The following is an 8,168-nucleotide window of genomic DNA, read 5'->3' on the forward strand; positions in this document are numbered from 1 at the left end:
TCAATATATAAGAACTGTAACAGCTGCATTACTCCATATATAAGAACTGTAACAGCTGCATTACTCCATATATAAGAACTGTAACAGCTGCATTACTCCACATATAAGAACTGTAACAGTTACATTACTCCATATATAAGAACTGTAACAGTTACATTAATCCATATATAAGAACTGTAACAGTTACATTACTCCATATAAAAGAACTGTAACAGTTACATTACTCCATATATAAGAACTGTAACAGTTACATTACTCCATATATAAGAACTGTAACAGTTACATTATTCACGAATTGTCTAAATTATCAAGTTTTCATATTATTCATGTTTCCTATTTACAGAGTTTAGCCTTGTTTGAAGAAAATGAAGGGCAGATCACAGCTTTCGTTGAACCTTTTGTTATCTTACTTATTCTCATCGCCAATGCTGTTGTGGGGGTGTGGCAGGTAAGTGTACATTATGTTCTTCTAATATAGTCGCCATTTTTCGCTTTGTACTCGTCGCCCTGCTCTAATACTTATTAATTAACTAACTTCTTCAATTAGTTCTGTACCTCATTACTGCAATACTATCAAAATCTACCCGTCCATAGCTATGAAAAACTTAATTATGTTGTATAACATTCATACGACAGAATATTTTCGGTCGCTATGAACACTATGAATCCCGGATACTGTGGTTTCTCGTGGGTCTCAGTTAGAATAGTCGACCCACGGGGGTTGTTGTTGTTGTTCTTCTTGTTGGGTTTTAAAAACTTAATCATGTTGTATAACATTCATACGACAGAATATTTTCGGTCGCAATCCGAACACTATGAATCTCGGATACTGTAGTTTCTCGTGGGTCTCAGCATAGTTGACCCACGGGGGGGTTGTTGTTGTTCTTCTTGTTGTTGGGTTTTTTGGGGCAACGATACACACAATGGACTATCTGCATTTTGTCCACCTGGATTTTAACGTTATAAGTCCGGAGACTTACTGCTGACCAACTGGTAAAGAGATGGAGCTATGAGCTAAAAGTTTGTACTTAAAAAAAACAACAACAAAAAACACTCGGAGCCACTATGCCGCGGCTAAAAATCTAATGTAGCAGCGCATGCGTAATGGTCAACCAAAACTTTAAGGACGCTGTTATCCATCACGAAGCGAAAAGATAACGGGTCGACATTTTAAAAGTTCTATTTACGTCAGTAATCAACTACAGTTACGTTTAAAATTCAACAAAACGTTAACTGGCCATATATATATATATATTGAGTACAGCTGACCAATCGTTTTAACTCTAATCCGTATGGATAAAAATAACGCGTCTTATATTAAACTAGCAGATGGCCGTTGAAACAATTCAACGGTATGTTTCATAAAAATGGAGATTAATTATAATAAAAAAATGTACAATCACCCCAATGCCTCAGATCATAGCGTATATGCAATATGATTGTCTAGTTTACAACTGTATTTTGTCATTTCGTGTAGTATTTCAATAAGGAAAATTGTGCTTCTTTTTAAGCAAAGCATACTGACTACAATGTATTGTTGGCAAAAATATTTAGGTCTCGATGCAACGGGTGCATCAGCACAATAGAATGCTCATCTGGTTCTCTAAGTAGCCGCGGTTGTTGTTGTTTTTTTGTTTTTTTACGCTGTATGCCACCGTTACTTGTCATTTTCATGAGCGCAAGAAAAGACCGCAACCGCTTTATGACAGTTGGAATTTCCATAAGAAGTGTCAAAGGGGAGATATTCAATTCTGTTCACTTTATTCGACATGATTCAATAAAATAATGCATGTACGTAATACCAACACACACACACACATTAGCTAAACAAAAATATATATATACTTAAGTACGTTCTTCTCTTTATGCGAGTTTTACCGTTCACGTTCCTTTCTTCGAAATATTTCTTTCAATCAGTCGACAGAGGAAGTCCTGTTTTTTTTGCAAAATTTCCTTCACAAAAAAGAAAAATGTTTGTTCTTAATAAGTTTTCTCTCTCTCTCTCTCTCAGAGTATCGCTGCGTGTGTGTCATTAATTTCAAAGCTGAAATATTTTTTACCTAACTCGCAACAAGCACAGCATGGAATCAGGCTTGTCTTTTATTAGTTGTGGAAATTTTTTTATGACTGAGAAAAAGGACAGTTTTGGGCCATAATAAGAGGAAAGCAGGGGCTTGAGCCCGCCCAGTGACCCGTATGTACGTAATTTATAAACACACACACAACATCCACCCCCAAATTACCAACTTGTTTTTATACCGTTCGCTAACGATGAGGGTTTCCATCATATATATAGTAATTTGTCGTTGTTTTTTTTTTTACGAGTTCTAACATACAGCGTAAAGAATTGACTATAAATTGGATGAAATCATTCAATTTCTGTGTAAAATACATAGGGTGTCCCAGCCATAATTAGTGAGATAAATTGCCTTGTTGATTGTATTTGTGTTTGGATTTTTTTTGTATGTAACTCCTATTATATTAGGGATCCTGCAACGAACGAAATCTGGGATTAAGTAGTTTAAAAAAAAATGTTTAAAATTCAGTGTGATATTGCTAATTCTTAGGGTTAACAGGCATGGTCCTATTTATATTGCACGTGCTGAATACATTGGTGAATTCAGATGTAGGCGAGTGAAACTGACGAACTCAATTTATTTACATTTATTATATTTATAAAATAAGTTTGTTGTTTTTTTTCGGATAAGTTGAAAGCTTCATGAGTTAGAAGTGTTTTAAACACAGTTACGTATAATGGAAACAATACATGTATGTGGAGAAAACAAGTAAATCAATGTACATTTATTAGCCCTTCCTTAAACATTGTGGCCACCCCCTTTTTTCCAGACAATGATGCATTCCTTGTAACTAGCAGTCATATAAAGTTGATAACCTGTAGAGGCAGTTTAAGCCTTTTTTTTTATTATTTGCGAGTTATGGGGGCGCCATCAGCAGATGATATGCCCCCAAATTCCCTGATCTGATTTAGTTGAACAAATGAGCATGTTTAGTGGGACGGGGATTCGAACCCGCGACCCTCAGATTGCGAGTCGAGACAGTTTAAGCCTAGCTGTACTTGCGCTTATACATTGGCTTCACGATCGCTTAACGAAAATTATCCAATCATGGACAGATTAAGACCACAGAGGGTCCAGAAACGACTTCGTTTTTGTTGCCCCTTCCCATTTTTTTTTCACAAGCCCACACTTTTTTTTGCTTTGAAATCTTCCCCATCAAAACAGTTTTGACCAAATAAAATGCTTTTAAAATACTACAATTTTATGCTTAAAAATATCTGAGTAGTCCTATTTAATCCGTGGTGGGCAGAGCGAAGATGGCTTAATTCCAAGGAAACAAACAAATCCTAAAAAATAGCTGTAGATCTCTGGACAACGTGGGTTCATAAGCAACTGCGTCCTTCTCTTCAGTTTAATCCCGCCCAGGATTCATTGGAATCATGCTGAAACCGGTCTGCGGACATGTTGTTTTTTTTGCAAGGTTTACGGAAGACTCGATTTTCGTGAAATCTATAACTTGTACAAGTTTCGGGAATGCGTGAAAAAAAGGGCGTTTCTTTCTTAGCTCATAACTTTAACTTCAGCAACTAAATTAGGAGACAACATTATAGGTCTACATACTTCTAACGCTTCGGGAGCGTTTTACAAAGATTTAGTCACAAAGGATGGGAACCACCGTTCTAAACAGCATTTGATGATGTAGAATGTCATAACACAAAACAGTTGGTGAGAAAGTTTGGGAACCGCCTTTGTAAACCCACATAGGCCCGGCATGGCCAGGTGGTTAGGACACTCGACTCGCAATCTGCGGGTCGCGGGTTCGAATCCCCGTCACACCAAACACGCTCGCCCTTTCAGCCGTGGGGGCGTTATAATGTGACGGTCAATCCCACTATTCGTTGGTAAAAAGAGTAGCCCAAGAGTTGGCGGTGGGTGGTGATGAGTAGCTACCTTCCCTCTAGTCTTACACTACTAAATTAGGGACGGCTAGCGCAGATAGTCCTCGTGTAGCTTAGCGGGAAATTCAAAACAAACGTGACAAACTGTAAACCACATTTGATGACGTGTACGTCATATTTTGCCTGACTTTAAGAACTTCGACGGTTTAATGTTTAACATTCACGGAATAAGAATTGTTGCATCAGTATTCGGAGTTTAAGTAGAATTTTCCTTCATTTCCATATCCTGTATATTGTATTCACTGTGTAGAAATATCATTCTCAGCTAAGCTTTAACTGGAATAGATTTGAATAAATTTCCTCCCAGAAGAACCAAATGGTTCTTGAAAGGAAAGTGTGTGTTGATTACATAAACAAAAAATGTTATACGTGTTATATTCGTGTATTCAAATGAATCCCATATAAAAACGTTACTACCTACAATCAGTAGCGTAGCCAGATGGGCCCTGAATTGCGAGGGACAGTCGGAGGTTATTAAAACCATTGGAAACAAGTTATAGAGTACTGATAGAAACGCGAGAATCGTTATCCAGACTCTCACTAGGTGGGCCTGGATGCCGAGTGAATGGGCCGCTCGGGGCCACCATTTGCTACAGTAGTGAAGTTATACATTTATATCTGGTAGTGTCCAATGTCCACAATAATAAAGAAACAACGTTTTCGAGCATCAAGTTTTCTCTCTACGTTCTGGTTTGTACAACAAGTAATGTTACATTAACTAACCGAGCTGTAACATAGAAGGAGTTGAAAATAGCCTGCATAATTAGTCCTAGTTAGCGCCATGTTTGTTTTTACAGATTAGAAGTCAACACGTTTTGTGATATCTAATATGATAAATACAGCAGAGGGTTTTTTTTTTTTTCATACGCCAGTTGTTCTAAGAAATATACCCTTTCTTTTTGCCACACTATACATTTTGGTGCTATACTCGGGGTTGTTTCTAATGAGGTGAATTATTCTTAGCAAAATGAAAGACTGTAATGAAACGGGGTCCTTCATGTACGTGGAAAAAGGTTTATTTGGTAATGTTGCCACTATCCCTCACTGGTTCTTGGTTAAATTGTTTACACCAGTTGAAATCCCAGAGCACAAGAAAAAATTAATAATACGAACCAGAACACACACATAGAGAGAGGCCAGATGGTGGAGCCAGCTTGCATATGATGAATACGTTTTGTAAAAAAAAAAAGATCAAGATTAACAGTGCTTCCGGCTTCCCAGAAGTTTGATCATATATTAGAATGTTTAAATTCGTGTGATGATTCGTTTACTAACACTTTTAGTCACCGGGTTAGACCAGGAATATTATCCATGGACACCATAAAAAGAAAATGGCCTGGTAACCAACAAAGATTAAATTATTAGGCATTGGAGCTGAAGATTCCAGCGTGGCATTTGGATTTATTGATCCATGCCTGACCCTGAAAAGGCCCGTTTGTTTTTATGTTTTGTCAGCAATCAGTTTTCAACTTAAGTTCATCACCAACACCCCCAACCTGCCTGGACTTTGGCTTTGTCTTCACGTCTGACCACCAGCCTTAAGTTCTGTTTTGTTTTTGTCAAAGTACAGCCCAGTTAGAATTCGCCCATTTGACTCGAGTAGACCAATAACCCTCAGAACCTCATAATCTTTAGTCTCACACGGGACAAATCAGAAATACAAATGTTTTAGTGTAAGTGTATGGTACATACTATGAGATGAGAATTTGTATGCAGCATTTTTTATATATATTGGATCTGAGATTATTGTTTTACCTTTCCACTACTGCTGACGATTTTATCGAGCTACAAATCCCTATTACAATAAAGTTATTGCAAGTGACATCTACTGTAGTGTGGGATCACACAAGAATTTTGCCAAAAAAACTGACAGAATAGTTTTGAACTTAATTCAACATCCTTAATTTTGTCATGCTGCAAAATTTTCTAAGTCCTTTACTTTCTGACTTAAAAAAAAATTTGATGTTTTTCCTAGCATGCGCGTTAGTTGGAAACTACAACCCGTTCATTTTCTAGTGCATTCATTGGAAACTACCATGTGAAAGGTTCCCGATTTTTCTATTGCATATCGTTACTCGAGTCGCTATTGTTCATCGTTACTCGAGTTTGCTGTCTCTACGTGGGTTTCCGCAACTATATTTCAGCAAGTGTTTAACAGTGGGCGATTGCTGTAGTAGATTTCTCTATTCAGATGACAGTGTTGATTCTTTCTACTGTTTTTTTATACTTAGCTGAAATCGTGAGTGTATATTCAGTATTTATTACCATTGCATATAGCACTATTTCATATAATCTTGCTACATATGCTATTGCTATTTTTAAATAGTTTGTGTTAAAGTAGCAGCTGTTTATGTTGTCGATAATTGACGACTTGCACTAACTGTGTCGCTGTTGTCTATTTTGCATGCATTATTTTTTTCGCCTTATTCTAGCAAACACTTGTGCACAGCAGGCTGTTGAAGAACATACATATGTGTCATGTAGACCTAACAAACATGCTACTGAGTCAGTTTACGTTACATTAATCTATGTTGTATTATCTTAGAAGAAATATAATTATGTTCTAATGAGATTGCTTTGTTGCTGCTCGTCTTTTGTTACATTACACTGTGACATTGATGGAAGCCGGTCATTAAATATGTAATGATACAATCTTTGCCTTCAAGAGGGTTCTTTGAGAACAACTTTACATTTTGTTTATTCTTTGTTGTACATTTGTTATTTACTTTGAATATGTTCAATGTGGTGTTCAGAATTTTCTCGTGTTGATTTGTTGATTTTAGTATGAAGCTTCGTCTTTGTATAACTCATTTTATGAAAGACACGTGATTAATACAAACATATTTGGAAGTAGTAAAACCATAGATGAGTATAGAACCAGAAAATATTAATATCCAAAGGTATAAATAAGGTCTTCGATCGTATCTGTGTAAAAAAAAAAAAAAAAATTACCGTTGGCAGCTTTTCAATCTTCATGTCCAATGTTCTATTTTCTTCGCTGTTAGATACGTAATTATAACTAAAGAAATGTTTCTTTCTAAATGATACATTGACTGTTTATAAGAGTTTATTTGAAATAAACCATAATAAAGGCAAGCCCCCCTTAGCTTCCCAGTGGCACAGTGGTATATCTGCGGACTTACAACGCTAGAATACGGGTTTCGATACCCGTGGTTGGCAGAGCACAGACAGCCCATTGTGTAGCTTTGTGCCTAATTACAAACAAACAAAGCAAGCCCCCTTAATATTTCGCCTCCTAATATGAAGACATAGATATTTAAAAGACAGTGCTGTTGCCAAAAGAAAAAAAAACAGGCATTAATCAGTTTTAGTAATAATAACGAAAAAAAAAGTCACCATATCTCTAAACTAGTTGTTCTCCTTGATAGAAATAATGTGACAAGTAAATGTGGTTGAATATTGAATAATGTTTATACCATAAACATTGGCCCGGCATGGCCAGGTGGGTAGGACGCTCGCCTCGCAATCTGCGGGTCGCGGGTTCGCACCCCCGTCCCACCAAACATGCCCTTTTAGCCGTGGGGGCGTTATAATGTGACGTTCAATCCCACTATTCGTTGGTAAAAGAGTAGCCCAAGAGTTGGCGGTGGGTGGTGATGACTAGCTGCCTTCCCTCTAGTCTTACACTGCTAAATTAGGGACGGCTAGCGCAGATAGCCCTCGTGTAGCTTTGCGCGAAATTCCAAAACAAATAAACAAACCATAAACATTAATTCGAATTTTGAATTGTTTTTTGATCTTGAACCAAAAATAAAAACGCAGTAAAAATCTCCTATTTTGTCAAAAAGAAATCAATAAAATACAAACGTTTTATATGCAATGTGACGCCAAATAATAATACTTTCGTATTTATGAAAGGCACTAGTTTTTTTCATAGTGTTAATCCTTATATTTCCTGACTTATTTGCGTTCTTATGGAACCCACATCTATCATCATATTTTGTAGTTTCATATTTATTTTTTTAACACCACTCGGTTTAGAGGACCGTTCAAAGAATTTGGTGAAATACCTCGTATTCTTAAGTAATTAATGGAATTAATTGCAATATTGATGGTACTTTTATTCACAATTTTTGGGTGACTCATATTTGTGACCAAAATAATGTGTTTCTTCGTTTCGAATAGGCCCGGCATGGCCAGGTGGTTAGGGCGCTCGACTCGCAATCAGAGG

The 8,168-nt window shown here is 36.8% G+C and overlaps 1 protein-coding gene across 3 annotated transcripts in view; it reads left to right on the forward strand.

Annotated features, from left to right (window-relative positions):
• The first annotated feature begins 339 nt into the window (after positions 1-339).
• The window catches only part of LOC106468987 (calcium-transporting ATPase sarcoplasmic/endoplasmic reticulum type-like), a 43,103-nt gene continuing 35,274 nt past the window's right edge, over positions 340-8,168 (forward strand). For 2 of the 3 annotated variants that reach the window (XM_022397383.1, XM_013929441.2), the window contains exon 1: positions 350-448. The gene's annotated coding sequence lies outside the window, so the exon portion shown is untranslated. Of the gene's footprint in view, positions 449-8,168 lie in introns of all 3 variants that reach the window. The other variant, XM_022397384.1, reaches the window with a different exon arrangement.

This window comes from Limulus polyphemus, unplaced genomic scaffold (assembly GCF_000517525.1).
Source record: "Limulus polyphemus unplaced genomic scaffold, Limulus_polyphemus-2.1.2 Scaffold3250, whole genome shotgun sequence".
In the NCBI taxonomy this organism is placed as follows: Eukaryota; Metazoa; Arthropoda; class Merostomata; order Xiphosura; family Limulidae; genus Limulus; species Limulus polyphemus.